This window comes from Lithobates pipiens, unplaced genomic scaffold (genome assembly GCF_037356315.1).
Source record: "Lithobates pipiens isolate NorthernLeopardFrog02 unplaced genomic scaffold, aLitPip1_a1.2 Scaffold_22, whole genome shotgun sequence".
NCBI classification, from domain to species: domain Eukaryota; kingdom Metazoa; phylum Chordata; class Amphibia; order Anura; family Ranidae; genus Lithobates; species Lithobates pipiens.
This window is the reverse complement of record NW_027507784.1, coordinates 180,470,023-180,497,951: the sequence shown is the minus strand read 5'-3', so window position 1 is coordinate 180,497,951 and position 27,929 is coordinate 180,470,023.

The following is a 27,929-nucleotide window of genomic DNA, read 5'->3' as shown; positions in this document are numbered from 1 at the left end:
ATGAGCTTCCCAGATCATGCCCGGATCAGAACCCTCCAGTTCATTCTCTTGAAAATAGAGTTCCATTGCTCTAGTCACATCTACGAGGACATCTGGTATCTGAAGGAGGCTCTCATTCAGTCGCCAGAATAATGACCTGGATGAGGGATTTCCCGAAAGCACATAGGTGATCACAACAGGTGCATGGTCCGACCAGGTAATATGGCCAATAGCAGAAGATCTCACTAAATGTAGATGATCATGGGGAATCAAAAAAAAGTCTATCCGTGAGTAGGATTTATGGGGGGAGGAGTAAAACGAATAATCTCTCTCTCCAGAATGTTGAAGTCGCCAAACGTCCATTAGCTGGGCCGACTGTAGGCATTTAGTCACCCGTTTCCTAGCTGAGACTGGGATTGAAGAGGAGGAGGTAGAGGAATCCAAAACTGGAGAAAGAGGGATATTAAAGTCCCCTCCCAGAATCAGTTGGCCCTCTTGGAAGTCAACTAGACTACGCATGGTACACTGTATGAAAGCATCCTGGTGGTCATTAGGAGCATATACCGTAGCAAGAGTGAAAAGAGACTGCCCAACCTGGCCCTTGAGGAAGAGAAAACGCCCCTCCGGATCCGCCATTAGGTCCCGATAAGCCCATGTCCTTTTATTAGATATCAAAATAGAGACCCCTTTAGTTTTAGAATGGGAGTTAGTCGAGTGATATACATGAGGAAAGCCACGGGACTTAAAAATCGGCAGACTAGAGGTTTTAAAATGGGTTTCTTGAATAAACGCAATATCTACGGAATTAGTCTTCAATTCTCGCTGCAAGATCCGTCGCTTCTCCGGGGAATTCAGTCCCTTGGCATTTAGCGAAAGAAACTTAATAAGATCCGCCATCCCGTCCCTACCATGTCAGAGGAGCAATATAAAGAAACATAGAAAAAGAAGGGGAAAAAAAAAAGGGGGGGAAAAAGAAAAAGGGGGGAGATTTAAATAAAAAAGGGGGGGTAGGAGGACCTTACCGTCCACGCTCAAGGCGCGACGGAGACGGGCCTCCACTTAAACTAAGAGTAAAGCACAAAAACGTGCTTTGGCACTTACCTACCCTAACTGGGCCAGAAGCGCCGGCCTATTCGGGGGTGTGGACAGACAGGGCAGAGAGCGAGCTCCCGGAGCTCGGTTCCCCTCACTCGACATACTGTAATAACCTACCGCTATCAGTATATACACCTAAGAGAAAAAAAAAAAAAAAAAAAAAAAACAACAAAAAAATAAATAAAAATAAAATAAGAAAAGCTACACATGAATACAAGGGAAAACCATAACCACATCAAAACAAAGAGCCACCCGCAGCTCCGGTGGACCATTCCGTGTCCTCCTAATCTAGGGTAGACACCAGAATGAACCCATCGGAGCAATCCCCACCAGACCAGAACGGGATCCCCCCAACCACCCTGTCATCCACCCTCCCAAGTCACCTAAGAAAGATAACCCCCTCACTTCTCCATGAAATCAACCAAGGTATCATTTTCTTTCCGTGATGGCGGACTTCCCTGCAATAAGTATTGCTAGAGGAGGGGGGGGGGAGGGGAGGGGTAAAAAAAAAAAAAAAAAAAAAAAAAAAAAAATAAAAAAAAAAAACCACCCCTTCCTCCTCCACCCCCCCTACCCAGCACATATCAATCTCAAATTCTATTGTTAACCCATAAACATTTCCCGTTTAATATCCCAAGGTATCTTACAATATCTCTGGCAAGGGTCACCCAAAGGGACCCAAGGGAGCAACCCCCAGGGCGACATTCAACAGTCGTCCAATGGCTCCTCCCAATGGGTCACCCCCCACAGATGACAGGTGGCAGACCTAATAAGGGATATTCATTGACCTTGTTTTTTCCGAGAAATATTTATCGAAAAATTTCAGATATTTCAGATATTTTCAGAATATGATATAAACTATAATCTATACTGCCCACCAAATTAGCCACCCCCCTCCCCCCATCCATTATCTCACATTATCCCATACCCAAGAGGCTCCGGCCGCATCCCTATAACCGGGAGCGATCAACAGAGCCACACTCACTGGGCAAAAATGGCACGGGAGAAACGGCAACCAAATGCCAGTACACGGTGGGAACCTGAACGGTCCAGGGCCAACAGGACAGGGGGGGGAGGGAGAAGCAATCCGGGGGCTACTAAGAAAACCATCAGTTAGGATGAAGGGGTTAGAGGTTAGTGATTAATCCATCAACAGGGGGACAAGGGGGGGTGGGCACCCATCCGTCTACTCGCGTTGGGGATCTCTAGATGTCACTCTCCGTCACTCGCCTAACTACGGACGGTGATGGGGCGGAGGACCCTGATACTGACGGGTTCCCGATCTACCTGTGGGTCGTGGAAGGGGTAGCAACCAGTCCGGTACCGAGCACGGTACTTCTCCAAAATAATCAAACAGCGCTGGCAGATCCGCAGGAGTCTGCAGTTTAAACGAAGACGACTCCTTCCGAAAAGTCACCGACAATGGATATCCCCAGCGATAGGAAAAACCCCCCCGCTTCGCTATATCCAACAATGGTCTGAGCAAGGCTCTTCGACGCAGTGTAGCCCTGGAGAGATCTGGGAGAAGCTGGATCTGTGCACCATTAAACTCCAGTGCGCCATGTTCCCAGGCACATCGGAGGGTCGTCTCCCTCTGCACATAACGATGAAAGCAGCAGATCACATCTCGCGGTCTCGTAGGCTCCACTGACTTTGGACCCCATGTCCTATGTACCCTGTCTAGTTCAAAGTCCATATCAGGGTCTGCTACTACTTCACGTAAAATAGACCTTACCACTTCTCCGAGGTTGTCAGTTCCGTGCGACTCTGGGATGCCACGCAGCCTGATGTTAGAGCGGCGGCTCCGATCCTCTGCTTCTTCTAATTGAAGATGTAGGGCAGTCACCTCTTCCTGGTGTTGGTCTCTCGAACGTTCTAATAACAGCACCCGGTTCTCGAGTGCTGTAACGGACGATTCGCCTGCACTCATCCGTTCGGATAGGCCACCTACTTCATTCCGCATCACTTGAATATCCCGCCGGTGAGTCTCCTCCACACGTAGGATCAATGCCTCTATGTCCGTTCGTGTTGGGAGTGCTTGTAAAAGCGCTCGGATATCACTGTCCACAATCACGGCGGGGTCCCTGGGAGACATCTCTCTAGGCGATGCGGCTGTTTCACTGGTCTCGCTAGCGGCGCTCGCGGGAGCGCTCGTGTTGGATGTAGGACTGGCCAGGCTTACCGGATCTTCCCGCGGCGGGGAGTCCCTTGCAATACTGCCGCCCGAACCACGTGGAGTTGCGGTCTCGTAACCCGAAGGAGCAGGCGGAATCTGCTCAAAGAAGCGGCGGATTTCCAGCGGGTTTTTAGCCGTCCCTTGGGTATTGGCTCGTGTTCCGTGCCGCTTGGAAGGCGACATGCCCGTATAGCAGTATAGCAATGTAGGTAGGTAAGAATAATGAAATATAGTCGAGGAGGGGATCAAGCCCAGGAGCTCTGCAAGATCACGTCCTCACACCGCCATGTCCAGGCCACGCCCCCGCAAACTATTTTTTCATTTTTGGGGGATATTATAACAAAAACTAAAAAATAATGTGTTTTTTTCAAAATTGTCGCTCTATTTTTGTTTATAGCGCAAAAAATAAAACACGAGGGGTGATCAAATACCACCAAAAGAAAGCTCTATTTGAGGGAAAAAAAGAACGTCAATTTTGTTTGGGAGCCACGTCGCACGACTGCGCAATTGTCAGTTAAAGCGACGCAGTGTCGAATCGCAAAAAGTTGTCTGGTCTTAAGCCAGCAAAATGGTCCGGTCTGGAAGTGGTTAAACAGGTATCCAGCAGATCGATTGAAAAAGGGCATTACTTAACAAAGTAAACCCCTTCCCATTTCATTGTCAGAAATGGCACCACATGGAAGAGAAATGTCACCAGGCCTGAGAAAGAAAATCATTTCTTTACACAAGAAAGGTGAACCAAGTACAGTATATGTAAGGAAATGGCGCTACTAAAATGTGAACTACAACCAAACTAGAAAATAAAGATACAAAAAAAAAAACATTAGTCTATCAATGATAGTGTATATTCCTTTAGGTGTCCTCCAATCACCGTGCCACAAAACGCGTAATAAATTCACTTCAACAGTGCTCTACTACCATAAGGGCAAAAATTCTCACTCACCAGCTCCAAGTGGCCATGAAAGGCCTCACTCGTATTTAATATATACTCCAAAGATGTCTCCTTCCATCCCTCTCCCAAAGATAATGGACTAATAGGGTTTCACATATACCATTGGATACATCCAATGGGGAATCCGCATAATATGTGGTCAGTGGAATGCACCCCAGCTCAGCTGAGCGGTGATTCCTATTATTGAAAGGCTGTCTGTGTTGGTGCTTAACTAAAGCACCATGAAATGTAAGTGCAATATCTTGGATTGTTTTTACACCATTTTATAATAAATACTACACTATAATGCTGACATTTTCTAACTATGGTACATATGGAGTGGAAGAAGTATTGGTATATGTGAGTCCCTATTAGTCCAGTATCTTTGGGAGAGTGATGGAAGGTGGCATCTCTGGAGTATATATTAAAAGCGAGTGAGGCCTTTCATGGCCATTTGGAGCTGGTGAGAATTTTTGCCTATTTTCTTTTCACTATTAAAGAGAATCTATGAGAGCACATTATCTGTTTTGAGGCATGGTGATTGGAGGACACCTAAAGGAATATACACTAAAATTGATGGACTAATTTTTTAGTTATTTTTAAGGTTTTTTTGTATCTTTATATTTTGGTTTGGTTGTAGTTTACATACATTTTTCTAATTTTTTTTTTAGGTGATTAGTTCACTTTAAAGAGGGGCAGCTGTTGTTTTAATCAAAGTGTATGTGTACAGAGGTGAGGCACCAAGTGTATCATAATATACACTTCACAAGAAAGGTGAAGGCTACAAGATCAGCAAAGTTTTACTTATCAGTCAGAATATTGTAGCAAAAGTGATACAAAAATGTAACAGAGATAGGACTGCAACCACCTCACAGAGACATCCAGGCTGTCCACGGAAGTTAAAACCTCGACAGGAGTGTTTTCTGATGAGAAGGGTTAAAGAAAATCAACTTGCAAGTTCACTGCAGTTAGTTAAAGAAGTAGAAAGCCAGACTAGAGAGATTGTTTTCCGTGACACAATATGGTATACACTGCAGAGTAATGGAATGCATGTGTGTCGTCCACGAAGGAAGTCTCTCCTAAAGCCCATGTACCAAAAAGCCCGCCTAGAAGTTGCCGGGCCCATGCTGAAAAAGAAGAAGACTGCTGGAACTCTGTACTCTTCAGTGACGAGACCAAGGTAAATGTTTTTGAAACTGATGGCTTCAAAACTGTATGGTGTTGCAAAGGTGAGTACAACAAATAAAAATGCATGGTGCCTACAGTAAAAAAAACATGGTGGTGGCAGTGTCCTTCTGTGGGGCTGCATGAGTGCTGCTGGTGTCGGGGAGCTGCATTTCCCTGATGATATCATGAATTCACCGATCTACTGCTCTATATTGAAAGAGAAGATGCTGCTATTACTCCGTGCTCTTGGTTGTCGTGCACTTTTCCAACATGACAATGATCCAAAACACACATCTAAGGCCACTGTCGCATTTCTGAAGATGAACATGGTGAAAGTGATTCAGTGACCAAGTATTTCTATTGATCTCAACCTAAGCACCTATGGGGAATTCTTAAGAGACAAGTTTATTTTATTTATGGTACTTGTATAGTTGAGTATCACTGCCCAACCAGCATCCAGGCTCTAAAAGAGGTCGTTCCTGAAGAGTTAAAAAAAGATAGATGTTGCCAACCTGTTCATTACATGCCTAAAAGACTTAGTGCTGTCCTTACAAATCATGGAGATCATACAAAATACTATGGTCTTGTTACTATAAAGTGTAGTTTAGTGTAACAGATCGTGCCATGGTAATGAGGAGGAAAAAATATATGGCTTACATTTTTCTTAATATAGTACTAAAGACTCCAGTATTAAAGATTATTGAACTGCTTTTCATGCTTTGTCTACAGTAACAATAGCACAGTGACTTAACCACTTCCCGACCGGCGCACGCCAATGTACGTTGGCAGAATGGCATGGGCAGGCATATTGGCATACAGGTACGTCCAGTTTTAAATGCTGCCCTGCCATCGCGAGCACGCCGCCGGTGGCGTGCTCGCATTCCGGTCGGGACCCCCGTGAGTCCGGTCGCGGGTCCTGCGGATTCGATCGCCACGGCAATACCCGCGATCGTCTCACGGGGCGGCTGAACGAGGAGATGCCGTTGTAAACAGCATCTCCCCGTTCTGCCTAGCAACAAGTTATGCTAATCTCTGCTCCATGTGATTGAAGCAGAGATCAGTGTTCACTAAAACAAAGATCAGCCCCCCACAGTTAGTAACACGCCTCTAGGAACACTTAACCCCTACACTGCCAGCCACTGGTTAACCCCTTCACTGCCAGTGTCATTTACACAGGAATCACTGCATTTGTATAGCAGTGATTGCTGAATAAATGACAATGGTTCCAAAAATGTGTCAAAAAGGTCTGATGTGTCCGCCATAATGTCGCAGTCACAATAAAATTCACTGATTGCCGCCATTCCTAGTAAAAAAAAAAATATTAATAAAAATGCCATAAAACTATCCCCTATTTTGTAAACGCTATAACTTTTGCGCAATTAATAATCGCTTATTGCGATTTTTTTTACCAAAAATATGTAGAAGAATACATATCAGCCTAAACTGAGGGGAAAAAATGTTTTTTTTATATATTTTTGGGGGATATTTATTATAACAAAAAGTTAAAAATAATGCGTTTTTTTCAAAATTGTCGCTCTATTTTTGTTTATAGCGCAAAAAATAAAAAATGCAGGGGTGATCAAATACCACCAAAACAAATCTCTATTTGTGGGGAAAAAAGGACATCAATTTTGTTTGGGAGCCACGTCGCACGACCGTGCAATTGTCAGTTAAAGCGACACCGTGCCTAATCGCAAAAAGTGGCCTGGTCTTTGGCCAGCAAAATGGTCTGGTCTGAAAGCGGTCAAAGTAGATCTTCATCCGCCTCCACACCGCATACCAGGTGATCTGTAGAGCACATATCACATACTCACTCACTCAGAGAATCCAGTGTTGTCCTGCTAAAAATCCTCTTGTCTTCCGTCACTGCTCGGTCCCACACACCGCCATGCTGCTTGTAACATCATCGAGAGACCCTCTGGCTCTTCCAGGTTCAGCCGGTGTGTCTACCAATGATGCGCTAGGAATACACTCCTTTCTGAATGAAGAGCTATGTCTCCTGGGATATGAAGGTGCATATCCCACAAGGTGTAGCGAGCACTGTGCAGATGATTCTTTCGGATTCCTTCTGCACTCCTAAAACATGATGGTAGGTTAACTGGTGTCTAAGATGGATCTAGTGTGTGTGTATGTACAGTGTGTATGCATGGTGAATAGGGAATTAAAGAGGAAGTAAACCCTGATGAGTTTACTTCCTCTTTCATTCCCTGCAAAGGCAAAGCATAATGGACTACTATGCATCACATAGTAGTCCATTATGTGTCACTTACCTGACACAGGAGCCAGCGAAGTCGCCGCTGTCCCCTGTAGTCCGCCGCATCCATCTTCTTGGTTGGGTCTCGCTGTCATTCAGCGAAGCCGCGATGACGTCACTCCCGCGCATGCACACGGGAGCCGACACGCGCGGCAGCTCCGTCTTTGAGAATGCCGCGCTCAGTGCGCCTGCGCGCCGCTGTCTACGGCGCATGCGCCGTAGACAGCAGTGCCTGTTTTCGGGCAAATATCTCCTAAACCATATAGGTTTATAAGATATTTCTTGGACCTACAGGTAGGCCTTAATCTAGGCTTACCTGTAGGTCAAAGTGGTTTGTAAGGGTTTACAACCACTTTAAAACAGTAGTAAACACTGCTTAAACACTTGTACCTACAGGTAAGCTTATAATAAAATGACAAACATAGCGTGTCCAAACATTTCGCCACACACCATAAAAAAGATCCTACACATCTAAAATTTTGGGGGATTGTACAATACAAAAGACACTGGAGGGGAAGTCATAAAGTGAGAACCCTCAGCCAGACCGAATCTAAATGGATTTTTATTTTGGACACATTTTCTCCAAAGGGACTCAATATAGAGTTTGATCTCAACTGTTTCATCAATGATTTTTAATGCCAAGATTAATTTTGATATTTTATTATTGTCTATGTATAGACGTCATTTCCTGAACCTGCAACTGAAAAACTCTCTCTTTTAGTTAGAAATTATTTTATATATATATATCTCTCCTAAAATAATGTTTATTTTTGATTATAGCTGATTAGCCCTGGTCTATAAGCGAATGGCGGACTGGTAACTAAATTCAGATCCAAACGATCGAAAAATGGCCGCCTATACTACTTCCGCCACGGTCTACAAAGAATGGCGGATCGTTAATTGAATACAGATGTCCGCCTATTTAAACCCACTTCCGCCGTCTATAGCTTATCCCCGTTGAAGTCACATGACAATGACGTAACGTGTAGGATAGAGGCATACTGACACCGGAAGTGACGTCTGACACGAGCACGGTGCTCGTTTATACACTGCACTGCTGTTTTTAACTTCATGCGAGTAGTTTTTTTAATAAATTCAACAAATTGATTCCAAATACTACACCTAATATGTCTCTCTCTCTCTCTCTCTAACTATTGATACTGAGTACCCGAACGAGGTTTAGGCATCCACCCCCTGAAAGGAATAAGAGCAACCTCTGCTGACACCAGATACTACTATACAGAAGGAACATCTTTATACAATTCCTACATGCTGTTTACCTTACAGCAGTAAGGTAATTACCCACTATACTTCACGGGTGTCACCGACATTGAAGAAACCACATTTTTTTCACACCATCACCAGATGTGATTTATTTAAGAAATCTTCACTGAATGATCCCACAAGAATTTGCACTACAATTGCACCTTTGCACTTTGGTCTTTGATTTATATTTATATATATTTTTTATACACATAAGTTGCTTTTAATGTTTTGCAGTTCAAAGTTTGACGTTTGTCCTGTGCATGATATTTATATTAGCACGTGAGCACTTTATACATTTTGTGTACATGAATTTGCACTTTATTATATGGCTGTTTTATATATACATGTAATTTTGATCTCCATATAGGAACAGTCACACCTGTATTACTTTACATATAGCACTTTATTATCACCAGATTGATTGTAACCAGGTGCACAACACCACTCCTTTTATACTGATTTTGCTTTGAGAATTGTTTACTCACACGGTGTCTGCAGCACCTTGCATTTATATAGAATATCTCATAGTAGCGCAGGGGTACCATCTATACATATTCCTGATTATCTTATCCCCGCTGCCATTATGGAAGTTTTTTCCTTTATGGAAAAAAGGAAGATCAATTTAGATGAGGTGGTTAGTGTCACAGATTCCCATACAAAAAATGGAGATATAGAAAGCTTGATGTGAAAGCTAGGCCATAATATGGAAAAAAAAGGTCAGTTTATGGTGGGATACAGTAACGTTTGAACAATATATTAAAGATAGTATGGTTCCCAGACGTCTTAGATGGGATATCCCATCTAATGATGGTCTGCTTGACCAAGAATCAATTGATGAATGGTTCAGGTTCTTTAATGAGAAGGGACTGGAACTTCTGCAGTTCCTTCTCAAGAGAAAACATAAGAAAATTAAAATCAAAAGATAGGAGAGATTAAGGAGGAGCTTCAGACACATAAAGAGTCTGCTGAATTTATAGCACTCACTGCACAGCTGAATAAAGATTTAATAAAAAAAAGACAAAGAAGTACAGAACAGAAAAAGTAAAAAATATGTCAGGGATATACTAATGATTTTAAAAATGATCAGGTTTTTAAATGGCAGAGCCAATTAGGGCATTTAGACACTATATCAACCTACTCTACACCTGAAAAAAGTAACAAAGCAGAAACCATACACCCACAGCCACATGCAGCTTCCGAACAACATAGGGGACCCAATTATGGTACACAAGGACCACAGATGAGAAACCAGATACCCTACCATGAGAATAACTACAGAGACAATTGGGGTCCACCTCAGATACAGCAATGTCCATTTGAGCAATAGTTAATACCCACCTATAATTATTATGCCCCAAGAGATTACTCAGAGGATGACAGAAATGATAGATATTACCAAATTTACTACCCTGATCCTCAAGATAATAGGTCTTTTTTAGGGAGAGGCACAGAATATTACCCACCGAGATCAGCGGACGAACCAAGAGGAGTGAAAAGAAGTCCAGGAAGAAAAGAGGAAGAAGAGCAGGCAAGAGAGAACAAGAGAAAAAGAGAATAAAGCGAGAAGGTGTCTTTAATCTCAGTGGGGCACCTTTAACACAAGAAGAAATCGGTGTGTACTTGATAAAGGCCTGAAATATGCCCACACAAAGAACCTTGATAAATTTCAGGCCTATATAGGTATTCAAAAATATGTAAGAAGCTTGAATGTAAAAAAGTACATATTAAGTAATCCAATCAAAACACGAACACCAATAGCAGACCAAGAAATAGTACATTGAGAAATAAGTCTGTGTTCAATCCCCACATTAACAAAAATAAATATGTGGATGTCTTCAAGAAAGTCGTAACTGAAGACCTCAAATCATTGTGTATTAAAAAACAAGAAGAACAAAAGTTTATGAGATGTGGCATTAAGAAACTCAGTAAAAGGAAAGATATAGTAATCCGCCCCGTCGATAAGGGAGGTGGGATTGTGATTCTATCAAAGCAACAATATAATGGAAACATGTTAAAATTACTGAGTGACACAAATACCTATACCAAACTACCAAAGAATCCAATGTTCAAATCAAGGAAAGAACTGGAACTAGTAGTACATTTAGGTCTTAAAAAGGGTATTTTAAATAAAAGGGAAGCTCAATTTTTGATTCCAGAAGCATGTCGTACCCCCATAATTTATTACTTACCAAAGTTACATAAGGATAAAGTGGACTCGCCTCCGAGACCAATTGTAAACGGAATTGATTCTCTTACTTCTAGGATGGGTGCATATATTGATAACTTTTTACAACCTACGGTGAAAAATACCAAAGCATATTTACATGACACTAAACAGATTCTCCAAATCATAGAGGAACTCCCAAAAGATGAAGGGCCATGGATCCTAGCCACCACAGATGTATCTTCACTCTATACCATTATCCCTCATCATCAAGTATGTGAAGCTACAAAATGGGGTTTAAGAAAATACTCGAAACTACCCTGCCCACAAAGAAAATACCTGGTGAAATATCTAGATTTCTGTCTGAAAAATAGTTACTTTTGGTGTAATCGAGAATACTACCATCAAAAAACAGGGGTAGCAATGGGCGCTAAATTTGCGCCCATCATTGCGGGCCTATTTATGGCCAAGTGGGAAGAAGAAGCTGGTTTTACTAACACACCCACAGAATTGGTAGTATACAAGCGTTATATAGATGATATTATTTTACTTTGGAAAGGGGAGAAGAATGGTTTAACGGAATTTTTAAAGAGTCTGAATAAAAACGATAGGAATATCTCCCCAGCATGGGAGGTTAGTCATAGCCTAATAATCTTCCTTGATTTAACGATTACACAAGATGGTGATAGAATAAGTACGAAAACGCACTTTAAGAATGTTGACAGAAACAGTTATCTCCCTACAACGAGCTGTCATCATTACAATTGGCTATGCAATATCCTGAAAGGACAGTTTATGCGACTCCGAAGGAATTGCAGTAAGCAAGAAGATTTTCTAAACCAGGCAGAGAAAATAGGCCAGAGGTTTATCAAAAAGGGGTATGATGGTAGACAAATTAAAAAGAAGATACAAGAAGTGGAGAATATGGATCAACGAGAATTAATTCAAGATAAGAAGAAGAAGGAAGAGGGATACAATAACATGGCAATTAAACTGGAGTACAGTGCCCAATAGAAAAGTGTGGAAAAAATTATTAAGAAACACTGGCACATTTTGCTGAATGATACAGATTTGAAGACCTGTCTTCCACCCATACCAAAATTTGTTTACAAACGGGCCCCTACCCTTAAAGATATAATAGTCAAAAATATCCCAGACCCTCCAACTAACGGTTACGCTTTTTTCACGGGTAAAGGTTTTTACCCGTGTAAAAGATGTTTTGTATGCACCAAAACCAAAAATCCAGTACAAAAAGTTTTCAATTTTACTTCCACCAGCACTGGAAATAATTATGAAATTAGCGACTTTGTTTGCTGTAATACTGAGGGTGCAGTCTATGTAATTGAATGCAGTTGTGGTCTGCAATATGTAGGCCGCACAAAAAGACCTTTAAAAGTGAGAATTAAAGAACATGTGCAAAACATTGTGAAAGGGTATGACAAGCATAGTGTGTCCAAACATTTCGCCACACACACCATAAAAAAGATCCTACACATGGCTGAGGACGGTCATGTTTGAGCGGAGTTCCCGGCGGCCCTATCCCTTCTGACCGTTTCTGCTCCTTAGACTGCAGTATGCTCTCCAGCAAGAAGTGCGCAACCAGGAGACGAAGAGGGGCTCACTCAGGGAGCCCTGCTGCAGCCTCGCCCGGGGCTATACATAGACTTTTCCAGCAGAACCCGCCAGACACCCCTGATACCATCATGGCGGAGCAGCGCGCCACCCACGCGGCAGGACAGGGCGAGGCCTCTAGGGGTCGCAGGACTCGGAGAACATACCTGACTTCCCGGCCGCCTTCTCGCCCAGCCCGGGGGGGTCGGCACAGACACCGCCATCCTACCCAGCAGACGACGAGCTGAAGACCATCCTTAAAGCCCAACCGACAAAAGCAGATATCGAGGCGCTGGTGGGGAGAGTGGAGGCGGCGCACCGCAAGGAAATGCAGCAGGTCAAACAGGAGGTACACTCCCTCTCAGGTAGGGTGGCGGAGGGGGAGACTTCATTGATGGCCCTGGGCAGCCGAGTGGCGGCACTGGAGGCACATCAGAACTCGCAGACCAGGAGGGCAGTGGAGCTACAACTCCATATGGAATAAATGGAGGACAGGAGCCGCAGGAACAATCTGCGGCTCCGGGGCCTCCCAGAAGCCACGAGTCCGGCGGACCTGGCAGATACAGTGGAGACGTCTTTCGCAGGGTGGCCGGAGATCAAATTCAGGGCCGCCTGGAGTTCGATCGCATACACCGGGCACTGGGCCCTAGATCAAATGACCCGGCACGCACCCGGGATGTTATTTGCCGGCTCCACCATTATGCCCACAAAGACATCCTTGCCCACAAGGCCTGGGAAGTACGCGACTTGGCGCTAGATGGTGCCCCTCTTATTATCCTCCCAGACATATCGAAGGCTACACTTCAGAGGCGGGCACTTCTGAAACCGCTTCTAGATCTGGCAAGAAGGCAGAATGCTACGTACCGCTGAGGATTCCCCCTGTCGGTCACCTTCCGGAGAGACCAGCACTCCTTCACGCTCCGATCCCCGGAAGCCTTACCCGCGCTCTTTACCTTCCTGGGCACTGCGCCCATACTGGTACCGGACTGGTTGACCTATCTACCAAGGGGCCGGGGGCGCGGACCCCCCACTGGATCGAGTGGGGGCCTGCCTCCCAGGCCACCGCGGAACAGCAGATGCCCCAGAGAAGCATCGCCTGGACAGAGCCGTGAGGTCTAGCCGCACCGTGATCTGCAACACACCCGCACACTGATCAGCCAAGCCATACTTCATTCAAACCAGTCTGTTCTGCCCTGGACTTAACACTAAGGCCTTTACATCTTCTGCACACCTGTGAGGCTGCCGCACAACAGAAGCTGGATACCTGTCTTGACAATGCTCACATGGACTACTAGAAACGGTGACTATACTCTCCATCTGCTGCAACCCGGTAGCTCTGCGGGGGGGCGCGGGAAAGGTGGGGTGGCCCATTTTACTCATGCGCTACTCACCCAGGCAGCGCCCCGGTTGCACGTATAGTTTCTTTCCGGAGTGGCCTGCCTGGCAGAGGTGTTTGGGACGGTGCTCTGCTCTCTCAGGCTGCCCCATCACCCCAGGAGGGGTTTTCTACATCTGGGAATAGGCTTTCCCCCCACACCAGAGGTTGCTGGTGTTGGAGGTGCTTAGTGCCTTGCAGGGATAAAACGGAACTGGCAGCGGTGCCTGCATTGAATGCCTCTGGACTTGGGAGGGGGGGCCCGGCTGCCACTGAAGGATATTTTTCCAAGGGGGGGAGAACACCCACCCTCGTGTCATTGCAACGGAAGCAGGGGTAGCCTGGTGGAGATTGTTGAACCACATGGTGGACTGGGAGAAGGGCACTCACCGGACTGAGCAGCGGGGACTGGAGGGGCAGGTTAACATATGTTCCCTCCCGACCCATTAGTGACTTTGCATGGGCACACTGGAGAACACAATTGCTACATGGGTGGCTGATCGGGGGATGCGGGAGGATTATCTCTCTGTTTCCTGGGGTTTTTTGTTTTTTGTTTTCGTTTTTATTTTTCATGACCTGGGCCATTGCTGAGTCTACAACTAGGGTCATGCTGCTGTTCCACATGGAGCAGTGGGATCGCCCTAGCAATATCGCTCTGATGTTAGCGTTTGCTGATACCAAACTAGGTGAGGCTGTTGTTGTGGTTAATGTACAGTTCATTAGATAGCGTTCCTCTTTAATTAGACAGATGGTCGGGGAGAGGGGGGGTGGGCCGGGACCTTCTCCTGGAATCAGACGGGAAGCCAGATCACACCCAATTAGGCCGACACAACCACCCGGGTGAGCGGGGGGTTTAGTGTCCTACAAGTTTTCACTGGACTCCTTAGAGTTACGCGTTTCTACCCTTTACACTACGTACCGGACCTCATACCATTGGATCCGGGTAAGCTTCCCCCCACTTTCGTTTCCTTCCCACTCTTCCTTCCTGCCTTACCCATATTCACTCTCCCCTTCCCCACCCTCGCCCCACACACCCTCGCTTCTTTCTCCCTTACCACCCCGGCAGCCAGGGCGATGGACCCTTTAAAAATACTGACCCTGAATGCCAAGGGCCTGAACACGCCTGAAAAAAGGCATATGTTGCTGAATGATCTCCGGAAAGCACGCATCGATATTGCTTTTGTTCAGGAAACACATTTTAAACATGACAAATATCCTCTCCTTAAAAATAGATTCTACCTGTTACAAACCTTGGGTATTGAGTCTGACTTAGTGGAAGGGGACCTCTCTTACGGCTCTGGTTCTGGTCTCTCTGGAATGGGAACAGGGAGACCGGAGCGCAGTGGGGTAGGAGAGTCCAGCCAGGTGCAGCAGCAGGTGTCAGGAGATGAGGATCCTCTGAAGCAGGAACTCTCTGTAGCAGGGAAGCAGAAGGCTGCAGGCCACTGGATCAGGATGGATGGAACCTCTGGATGCAAGGTAGCAGATACAGGAACAGGCAGGAGACAGCAGAGGTATCAGGTGCAAGCAGGGGTTCGGCAACAGGAAATCAGTCCAAGAAGGGTCAAACAAGCCGGGGTCGGAGCAGGAGAGGTCAGCAAGGTCAAACGGAGCCGGGTCAGATATCAGATAGGTAGCAGGCAGGTAAGCAGGTATTTTCAGGCACTAGCTGCAGACGAGACAGCACAGAACCACTGTAGCTGCGCCTTTAAAAAGGGCCACTGGCGCCAATCGAGCAAACGCTCGTCCGTGCGTGCGTGTACCGCGCGTACATACGACCGACGTGCACCCGCGCGCGTTGGAAGACCCACGACGACCCGCGGCACGAGTGTGCGTGCGCGTACGGAAAGTCGATCGTACGGAACGGACGGATTCCTGACATTGCCCCCCCACAAGGGGCAACCTCCGGGTGCCCCAAGTGGCTCGTTTTTCCGGGTGTGCAGCAAAGAAGGCTCGGATCAGTCTATTAGCATGTACATTGGAAGCAGGTTCCCAAGAATTATTCTCCGGGCCATAGCCCTTCCATTTAATTAGAAACTGACCTTGTCCCCGTCGTTTTCTGAAATCCAGAATGGCCTCCACTTCAAATTCCTCGCTGCCATCAACCAGCACAGGGTCAGGTGGTCTTGTTTCTCTACCAGGGAAGGGATCAGGTACAGCAGGCTTAAGACATGAAAGACTGGGTGTATTCTCATGGAATCAGGCAGGGACAATTCATAAGACACCTCGTTAATCCTCCTCTTAACGGGAAACGGGCCCAGAAACTTGGGTGCCAATTTCCTGGAGGGACATGCTAATTTTAAATTAGAAGAAGACAGCCATACCTGGTCCCCGACTTGAAGGATCAATTCTCCCCTTCTTCCTCGATCAAAGCTCTTCTTGATGTCAGCCTGAGCCTTGGTTATGACCTCCTGCAGGGTCCGATTATTCTGCTGGAGAAAGGATACCGTATCCTGTACTGCTGGCACATGAGATTCTGTAAGGATATCGGGAAGAAAAGACAAGTTAAAACCGTAATTGGCAAAGAACGGGGACTGCCCGGTGGTGGCATGGCTGGCATTGTTGTAGGCGAATTCCGCCAGTGGTAACAGGGAGACCCAATCGTCTTGGACAAAAGAAGAAAAGCACCTAATATACTGCTCGAGGGTTTGATTGGTGCGCTCCGTTTGCCCATTGGTCTGTGGGTGGTAGGCAGAGGACAGGGCCAATTCAATCTTTAAAGATTCACATAGGGCTCGCCAGAAACGGGAGGTGAATTGAACCCCTCTATCAGACACAATATTGGTGGGCACCCCGTGGAGCCTGATTATTTCTTTAATAAAAATATGGGCAGTCTCGGTCGCGGAAGGGGTTCCCTTTAAGGGTAAGAAGTGTGCCATCTTGGTCAGACGATCACAAACTACAAAGATGGCAGTGCAATTCTCGGACGGGGGAAGTTCCACAATGAAATCCATAGTGATCATCCGCCAAGGGCGGTCGGGTGCGGGAAGAGGTTTAAGCAGCCCCCAAGCCCGAATTCTGGGAACTTTATTCCGATTGCATACAGGGCAGGAACTTACATACTGTTTGCAAAACTCCCTCATGCCTGGCCACCAGAAGGAGCGCTGCACCAGTTCTAAAGTCTTACGGACACCAAAGTGCCCAGCGAGTGGGTGGTCATGAAGGAGGCCCAAAACCTTAATTCTCACATCTTCAGGGACGAAGATCAGGTTATCCTTCCAAAACAAGCCTTCTCTGGACGCTAGTGAGAGTCCCGGGGGACAGGAAGATGTAGAAGAGGCACTCCTTAGCAGAGACACTAGGTCTGGCTGGATGAGTAGGAAGGAGTTAGCAGGGAGGATGGTATCCGGGGGTGTGATGTCCTTGGGGCTGTCAAACATACGGGAAAGGGCATCTGGCTTGACGTTTCTTGATCCAGGGCGATAGGTTATGTGGAAACAGAACCGGGAGAAAAAGAGGGCCCAGCGAGCCTGCCGAGGTTTTAAGCGTTTTGCGGTACGGAGGTACTCGAGGTTTTTGTGGTCCGTGTAGATGAGCACGGGGTGTACCGCCCCCTCGAGTAAGTTACTCCACTCCTCCAAAGCAGACTTGATGGCAAGTAATTCCCGGTCGCCCACATCATAATTCCTCTCCGCCGGAGAGAGTTTTCGGGAAAAGAACCCCACGGGGTGCATCAGGTCGTCTTTACCTATGCGTTGGGAGACCACTGCCCCTACTGCTATCTCAGAGGCGTCTACCTCCAGAATATAAGGTCTAGATGGATCCAGGTGACTGAGGATAGGAGCAGAGGTGAATAAGTCCTTGAGTCTTTTGAAGGCGGCCTGGGCTTCAGGGCCCCAATGGAAGCGCGTATTTAGTTTGGTGAGCTGGGTGATGGGCGAGATGATGGCTGAGAAACCCTTAATGAATTTTCTATAAAAGTTGGCGAAGCCCACAAAGCGTTGGATGCCTTTTTTGTCAGAGGGGGCTGGCCATTCGAGGACAGCAGCGACCTTCTGCGGGTCCATCCTGATGCCCACTGGGGAGATTTCAAGGCCGAGGAATTGGATCTCCTGTTGTTCGAATTTACACTTCTCGGCTTTAGCGTAGAGTCCGTGTTGCCGGAGCCGAAGTAGTACTCTGCCAACGTGTCCCCGGTGCTGCTCCAGGGACCCAGAGAAGATCAGGATGTCATCAAGATATACGATGACAAAGATATCCAAGAAATCCCGGAAGACGTCATTAATTAAGTGCTGAAAGGTAGCTGGGGCGTTACATAACCCGAAAGGCATCACTAGATACTCGTAGTGCCCAAAACGAGTTCGGAACGCAGTCCTCCATTCGTCACCTGCTCGAATGCAGACCAAATTATAGGCTCCTCTCAAGTCTAGCTTAGTGAAGATAGTGGCCGACCTTAGTTTTTGGAAGAGTTCTGGAATCAGGGGTAGGGGATAGCGGTTTTTAATTGTGACCCTGTTCAGCTCCCGATAGTCCACACAGGGTCGAAGGGTCTGGTCCTTCTTAGTAACAAAAAATATTCCAGCCCCGGCCGGAGATGTAGAGTGCCGGATGAACCCCTTTTGGAGATTCTCGGAGATGTATGTCTTCAGAGCCTCCTGTTCCTTCTCAGATAACGGATAGACACGTCCAAACGGGATCTCTGCCCCAGGGAGGAGCTCTATGGGACAGTCGTAGGGGCGATGCGGGGGTAAGGAATCAGCCCCCCGTTTACTGAAAACATCCAGAAACTCATGGTAAGGCTCGGGGACGGATTGACATGAGTCCAGATCTGGGTCTAGGCAGAGAAGAGTTCCGGATTGTTCAGAAGCCCCTGAAAAGCAGTGGTCCTGGCAGTAAGAGGAGAGGAACTTCACCTCCCCCGAAGTCCAGTTAATGGAGGGATTGTGGGCCTGCAGCCATGGGATGCCCAGAATCACAGGAAAGAGTGGGGATGAAATTACATCAAGGATCAACAGTTCCGTGTGTTGGCAAGAGGTGGAGGTAGGTAGTGGAAGGGTCTCCTGGGTGACTCGGCCGGACTTAATCTGGGAACCATCAGCCAAGAAGATAGCGAGTCCATGAGTCTTTTGCTTGAGTGGAATGGAATGTAGGTCGGTGAAGGCGGAATCAATGAAGCAACCGCAGGCTCCGGAGTCAAGGATGGCGTTGACGTGGATCGTTCTTCCCGAAAGCTGAAACGAGAGCAGAAGGGCAACATGGAGAGAGTTGGAGGGAAGGATACAGGTACTGCAAGACACTGAAGAGAGGCACTTACGTGACTTCACCGGACAGCTGGCCACATAATGTCCGGAGCCGCCACAGTATAGACACAAATTCATCTGACGGCGGCGGGCTCGCTCTTCAGGAGACAGGGAAGGTCGGAGAAGTCCAAGCTGCACAGGTTCCTCAGGAGCAGGAGGCACACTGGCAGGTCCTCTTTGAGGGAGAGGAGAGAAGAAAGGTGTGGAAGATGGGGTCCTGGCCGTCATCCAGGCAGGTCTCAGTGGTTGGGAAGAGCGTTCGGCCCACTCGAAGTCTGCGGTCTATCTGAATGGCCAAAGCAATCAAGTCCTCTAAGGCGTCGGGAGTGCCAACGCGAGCTAACTCGTCCTTGAGACCTTCAGACAGGCCCATGCGGAATTGGTGTCTGAGGGCCGACTCATTCCACTGGGTATCTGCGCTCCAGCGTCTAAAGTCCGAGACATAGTCCTCAGCCGTCCTACGGCCTTGTTGGAGCGCAGTTAATGCGGATTCTGCGGTGGCAGCCCGTTGGGGATCATCATAAAGCTGTGCCATCCCTTCGAAGAAGGTGGAGAGAGTCTGTGTAAGGGGACTGTCATTCTCCAGGAGATGGTGGGCCCAGGACTGAGGTTCTTCTTGCAGGAGAGATACGACAAATCCCACCTTAGTTGCCTCCAGCGAAAAAGTCCTGGGCTGGAGGGCAAAGTAAAGCTGGCAGGCGTTGCGAAAAGCCCGGAACTTGGAGCGGTCCCCAGAAAATCTTTCCGGAATGGGAACCCTAGGCTCAGGTGGGAGCATCATGACTGTCGAATGAGCTGCAGGCTGGGCAGCAGGAGGCTGAGGTGTGGTGTCTGGAGACCCCGAAATGGAGAGATGCTGGACCCGCTCCTCCAATCTGGTGTAGCCATCCTGAAGGGACTTCACGGCCTGGGTGAGAGCCGCAAGGTGAGAGCAAATCTCCTTCATGGCGGAGGCCCCTTCCGCAGACTCAGACATGGCTGTCTCGTACTGTTACGAACCTTGGGTATTGAGTCTGACTTAGTGGAAGGGGACCTCTCTTACGGCTCTGGTTCTGGTCTCTCTGGAATGGGAACAGGGAGACCGGAGCGCAGTGGGGTAGGAGAGTCCAGCCAGGTGCAGCAGCAGGTGTCAGGAGATGAGGATCCTCTGAAGCAGGAACTCTCTGTAGCAGGGAAGCAGAAGGCTGCAGGCCACTGGATCAGGATGGATGGAACCTCTGGATGCAAGGTAGCAGATACAGGAACAGGCAGGAGACAGCAGAAGTATCAGGTGCAAGCAGGGGTTCGGCAACAGGAAATCAGTCCAAGAAGGGTCAAACAAGCCGGGGTCGGAGCAGGAGAGGTCAGCAAGGTCAAACGGAGCCGGGTCAGATATCAGATAGGTAGCAGGCAGGTAAGCAGGTATTTTCAGGCACTAGCTGCAGACGAGACAGCACAGAACCACTGTAGCTGCGCCTTTAAAAAGGGCCACTGGCGCCAATCGAGCTAACGCTCGTCCGTGCGTGCGTGTACCGCGCGTACATACGACCGACGTGCACCCGCGCGCGTTGGAAGACGCTCGTACCCACGACGACCCGCGGCACGAGTGCGCGTGCGCGTACGGAAAGTCGATCGTACGGAACGGACGGATTCCTGACACTACCCATTAGTTTACCACTCTACCAACCCAGTTGCCAAGACCAAGGGAGTCTCCATTTTACTATCCAGCAGGGTTCACTGACAATTCCAAGCAGTCCTGGGAGACCCGGTGGGTCGCTACCTGTTTCTTAGAGGTACGGTGGGCACGATACCAGTAACTTTTGCCTCCGTCTATGCGCCTAACGAACGTCAATATTTTTTTATCGAACGAACTTTAGAGAAATTGACTGCATTTATGTCGGGCCAACTGATACTAGGGGGAGATTTAAAATGTACCTTTAATCCCCTCGTCGGACACGTCCTCGGGGCACTCCTCCCTCCCCCCATCGCATGGAAAACGTGTTTCCGCTTCACTCCACGAGGCGCAACTCATAGATGCGTGGCGCCTGCTGCATTCGGGCGAGCGTGACTATACTTTTTATTCGCACACACACAAACTTTACTCCAGGATAGACTTTTTTTTGATACCACATAATCAACTGCACTCGGTGGTGAATGTTGCCATAGGGCACATCACGTGGTCAGATCATGCCCCGGTCACCCTACAATATGCACTGACTGCACATTCGGCATCTCGCTCGACATTCTGGCGCTTGAACGAGAGCCTCCTCCAGACCCCAGAAGTCCTGACAGATGTGCAACGAGCTCTGCCTCTTTACTTCCAAGAAAATGATACCCCAGATTGTGATCCAGGCTCCTTGTGGGAAGCACACAAGGCAGTGATCAGAGGGCTGTTTATTAGTCATGGAGCTCCGGTTAAGAGGGAGCGCTCGGAACGACTAACAAAACTTCTGGCTACCCTTTCTTCCCTGGAAGCTTGCCACAAGCACGCCACCTCCCAAACTCTAAAGCTCGAACTTGGCCGGGTACGTAGGCAAATAGTAGACCTATTGCAGTACAGGGCTAAAGCAGCAATACAGAAATGCCGACAGATTATGAGTCGGGAGACAAATGCGGGAAGGTGTTAGCTAATCCGGTGCGGGAACAAAAGCAAGCTTCGTACATCCCTCACATCATGGATGTGAACGGCCATAAGGTTACCATGCCAGATAATATCTTAAACGTCTTCAGGGACTTCTATGCTAAGTTATACCACCTGCTCACTGTGTCAACTCCTCGGACATGCGTGGAGAAATACCTAGAGTCCTCCCGGATGCCCTCGCTCCCTACAGAAATAAGAATGTTCTTGAAATCCCCCTTACAGCAGAGGAGCTTCAGACTGCGGTTAAGCATATGAAACCAGGCAAAGCCCCATTCAATACTACAAGACCTTTTATCAGACTCTAGGCCCTCGTATGCTGACTTTTTTCAATGCCATTGGCAACAACGCCCCTATCCCCAGAGAGATGCTGAAAGCGCACGTTTCCCTGATACCTAAAGAGGGCAAGGATCTCACGTTCTGTGGGAGCTACAGACCCATATCGCTGCTTAATGTAGACCCCAAACTGTTTTCTAAGATACTAGCGAACCGTCTTGCACAGCACCTTCCATCTTTGATCCACCCTGACCAGGTGGGCTTTATTCCTAACAGGGAGGCCAGGGACAACTTGATTAAAGTTCCCTAATTTACTGCATATAGCAAACGCTAGGAATACTCCTTGTGTTTTTCTGAGCACGGACGCTGAAAAGGCGTTTGACAGAGTCAATTGGAACTTTATGTTTGCGGTCCTCCGCCATATTGGGCTAAGCGCTACGATGTTGGGCTGGATAAGTAAGCTATATTTGAATCCGATGGCACAAGTGAAAGCAAACGGCCTCCTTTCGCTACCCTTTCCTATTTTCAATGGCACCAGACAGGGGTGCCCCCTATCACCTCTCCTCTTCGCGCTCTCTCTTGATCCCTTCCTGTGCAGAATAAGACAGGACCCAGACATATGGGGACTAAAAGTTGGCGACGTTGATTGTAAGATCACAGCGTACGCAGATGATTTACTATTCACCTTGTCAAGCCCAAGGATATCCTTACCAAACCTCCTCAAGGAATTTGACACGTACGGTGCATTGTCCAACTTGAAGATAAACTTCTCCAAATCGACGGCCATGAACACTCAGGTCGTGGAGGCCCTGCAACCGTGCTACCCCTTTAAGTGGACACGTGAGGCGCTCCCATATCTGGGAACTCTGGTCCCTATGGACATTGCTTGCACCTTCGAACTGAATTTCCCTCCCGTATTGGTGAAGGTCTGGACCCTTCTGGAAAAATGGAGCGCGGGTCTACATTCCTGGTTTGGCAGGTGCAATCTTCTGGAAATGTGCATCCTACCTAAATTCCTATACCTGATCCAGGCACTCCCTATTCACATTCCACCCTCCTTTTTTAAGCAAGTGCATGCGTTGTTTACCAGATTTATCTGGGCAAATAAAACCCCACGTATAAAAATAACCCTTATCTCCTTACCGAAGCAACAAGGGGGCTTGGCGCTACCTGGTTTGAAAAACTACTACTTGGCTGCTCACTTGGGCCGTATCTTAGACTGGAGGCATAATGCAACATCTAAACGGTGGGTGCAGGTGGAACAAGCCCAAACAGCGGTTGCACTGAAAGGCGCGCTGTGGTGTTACGACTCCCTACCCAAGGAACTACATGCGCACCCCTTAATAGGGACTACCCTACATGAGAGTAGAAGAACGTCGGTGCAATTCTCCCTTACCTCGGACGTATCGCCCCTTTACCCGATTTTAGGTCATCCAGACTTTACGCCCGGCCTCTCTCCCACAAGTTTCGGCGAACTGCGGAGCTCGGGTTGTGACTAAGCAGCCAAGTTTAGATGCAATGGACGATGGCCCTCAATAACTGAGCTAATAGACCCCACTGACGTATTTCGGCTTCAGTTTTGGAATGCCGTGCAATTACACCATTTCCTACACTCCCTGCCGAACTCTGGCAATTTTGATAGGCAACTGCTGCCCTTTGAGGACCTCTGTTTGGATACTGATACGACCACAAGACTTCTTTACAAAACACATGCTTTACTTAACGTGCCCTCCACGCAAACGACACTACCTTATTTGGATAAATGGGCGAAGGAACTTGACTGTAAATTCTTGGCAGTGCAGCAACAAAAAATTGTCGACTGCGCGGTTCATTCGTCCATATGTAATAAGACACGGGAAACCAACTACAAAATTATGTCTCGCTGGTACCTTACTCCCTCCAGACTTCATAAATGCTTCCCCAACACCTCAGACCGCTGTTGGCGTTGCACGGCGGGGGAAGGCTCGCTTCTACACATCTTTTGGTCATGCCCTAAACTGAGTGATTTCTGGAGGTAAGTTCGACGTATCACGCAGCTGTTCACAGACTATGAAATCCCTGACGATGCGGCCTTGTTTCTTCTTCACTTGTCGACAATGCCGATGAAAAGATACAAAAAAAAAATCGCTGACTCGTCATCTATTAAATGCGGCAAAAGCATGCATCCCTAATTGTTGGAAACAGCAATGCCCTCTGACGGTAGCAGACTGGCTTCGTAGAGTGGAAGGAATCCGTAAACTGGAGGACTTAGTCCTCACGGCACAGCACAAACACGAAAATTACCTAAAGACATGGGCCGGCTGGATTGTGTTCATCTATTCAGCAGAGGGAAATTCTCTTTTACACTCCTGATGTGCGGGGTCTCAGTGCCCTGGCGGACTAGACCTGGGGTAGACCATTACGAGTGCACCCTAGCCCTGGCTGCTGCTGCTGTGGCTGCTCCCGCTGTCACACCCCCCCCCCATCCTGCTCTCCCCCCCTTACCCCCACCCTCCTCTGCCCATTTTTTAGCCATACCTTCCTTCTATCCCGCCTTTACCCCCACTTTTCCCACCCCTCGCATGTACATTAGCTTACCCCCCTCATACCCTTAGGTTAGTAATGAGTAGACGAAAAATGGAAAATTGGGAAGTGACACCGGCCACAGAGAACCTGTGGCTCTGTGCATATTGGCGAATGACACATGGTGTATGTTTTCCTGCTAATGTTCAAAGTCATAGTTTTAATCTGTTGTTTGCTGCATGCACTTTATCTTTGTAATTACTGTATGGCTGGTATGTGCTTCCCTGTGGTGAAACTTAATAAAACCTTATATTTGAAAAAAAAAAGATCCTACACATCTACATTTTGGGTGATTGTACCATAAAAAAAAAACTGGAGGGGAAGCCATAAAGTGAGAACCCTCAGCCAGATTGAATCTAAATGGATTTTTATTTTGGACACATTTTCTCCAAAGGGACTCAATAGAGAGTTTGATTTCAACTGTTTCATCAATGATTTTTTGGCTGCTCTCGGACCTTCTCAGCGGCTTTCGGCCGCCTTCGGCCCTTCTCGTGGGTTTCGGCTGCCTTCGGCCCTTCTCGCGGGTTTCGGCCACCGAGAAGGGCCGAGAGCAGCCGAAAGCCGCCGAGAAGGGCTGAGGCGGCCGAAAGCTGCCCAGAGTGGCCGAAAGCCACAGAGAAGGGCCGAGGCGGCCGAAAAGGTCCGAGAGCGGCCGAAAGCCGCCAAGAACTTCCGGGCGCCGCCGAGATACACAGGACATCTCGGCGGTGCCATTTTTAGAAACATTAGCTGACATCAATGACGGACAAGGCTACAATGAGAACAGGCTGCATGACAAGGCTGCAATGAGGACAGGCTGCATGACAAGGCTGCAATGAGGACAGGCTGCATGACAAGGCTGCAATAATGGACAGGCTGCATGACAAGGCTGCAATGAGGACAGGCTGCAATGAGGATAGGCTGCAAATGACGCTGACAAGGCTTCAGATGGACACTTATAAGGCTGCATTGATGGGCATTTAAATGTAAGCTTTTTTTCCTTAAATTTCCCTCCTAAAAGTTTTTTCCTTAAAATTCCCTCCTAAACTTGGGGTGCGTGTTATATTCCGATAAATACGGTATATATATTTCTCCTAAAATAATGTTTATTTTTGATTATAGCTGATTAGCCCTGTCCGACAGGTAGATCCATGCAGATGTATATTTTCTGCTGAGACCGGATAGTAGTAATACATCATATATATATTTTTCCAACATTTATTTAGCGTTCGTTTATACTTGTTTATAAAATGCTGTAGGTCACCCATTAGGTGATATATAGTCACCGATATATGGCTCTATATCAAAAACCATGTGGATTTTGTTCTTTTTGCCGTTTCCCCTTTTTTTTTCTCCATTTTTTCGTTCTTTTCTATGTTGAACTATCCCCGTTTTGCTAGTTGATATAAACGATCGGAAAATGGCCGCTTATACCACTTCCGCCATGGTCTACAAGCGAATGGCGGACTGGTAACTAAATTCAGATCCAAACGATCGGAAAATGGCCGCCTATACTACTTCCGCCACGGTCTACAAAGAAGTGGCGGATCGTTAATTGAATACAGATGTCCACCTATTTAAACCCACTTCCGCCGTCTATAGCTTATCCCCGTTGAAGTCACGTGACAGTGACGTAACACATAGGAGAGAGGCATACGGGCACCGGAAGTGATGTCTGACATGAGCGCGATGCACTCTGTTTTTAAATTAACCACTTTCAGACCGGACCAATTTGCTGGTCAAAGACCAGACCACTTTTTGCGATTCGGCACTGCGTCGCTTTAACTGATAATTGCGCGGTCGTGCGACGTGGCTCCCAAACAAAATTGACGTCCTTTTTTTCCCACAAATAGAGCTTTCTTTTGGTGGTATTTGATCACCCCTGCGGTTTTTATTTTTTGCGCTATAAACAAAAATAGAGCGACAATTTTGAAAAAAACTCATTATTTCTTACTTTTTGTTATAATAAATATCCCCCAAAAATATATAAAAAAACATTTTTTTCCCTCAGTTTAGGCTGATACGTATTCTTCTACATATTTTTGGTAAAAAAATCGCAATAAGCGATTATTGATTGGTTTGCGCAAAAGTTATAGCGTTTACAAAATAGGGATAGTTTTATAGCATTTTTATTAATAATTTTTTTGATTTTTTTTTTTTACTAGTAATGGCGGCGATCAGCGATTTTTATTGTGACTGCGACATTGTGGGGGACCCATCGGACATTTTTGACACATTTTTGACACCATCACTGCTATACAAATGCAGTGATTCCTGTGTAAATGACACTGGCAGTAAGGGGGTTAACCAGTGGGTGGCAGTGTAGGGGTTAAGTGTTCCTAGGGGTGTGTAACTAACTGTGGGGGGGTTGGGCTTTCATTTAGTGAACACTGATCTCTGCTCCAATCACATGGAGCAGAGATCAGCGTCACTAGTTGCTAGGCAGAATGAAGAAATGCTGTTTACAACGGCATTTCTTCATTTGGCCAATCCGTGAGACGATTGCGGGGATGCCCGCGGCGATCGAGTCCGCGGGTCCCGCGACCGGACTCACGGGGGTCCCGACCAGCGCGGGAGCGCGCCGCCGGCGGCGCGCTCCCGATGGCAGGACGGCAAATTTAAAGGGACGTACATGTACGCCCATTTGCCTGCCCCGTGCCATTCTGTCGACGTACATTGTCGTGCGCTGGTCGGCAAGTGGTTAATATACACTGCACTGCTGTTTTTAACTTAATGTGAGTAGTTTTTTTTAATAAATTCAACAAATTGATTCCAAATACTACACTTAGTATGGCTCTCTCTTTCTCTAACTATTGATACTGAGTACCCGAACGAGGTTTAGGCATCCACCCCAGGAAAGGAATAAGAGCAACCTCTGCTGACACCAGATACAGAAGGAACATCTTTATACAATTCCTACATGCTGTTTACCTTCCAGCAGTAAGGTAATTACCCACTATACTTCACGGGTGTCACCGACATTTTTTTCACACCATCACCAGATGTGATTTATTTAAGAAATCTTCTCTGAATGTTCCCACAAGAAGTTGCACTTTGGACTTTGATTTATATATATATTTTTTATACACACAAGTTGCTTTTAATGTTTTGCAGTTCAAAGTTTGAAGTTTGTCCTTGTGCATGATATTTATATTAGCACATGAGCACTTTATACATTTTGTGTACATGAATTTGCACCTTATTATATGGCTATTGTATATATACATGTAATTTTGA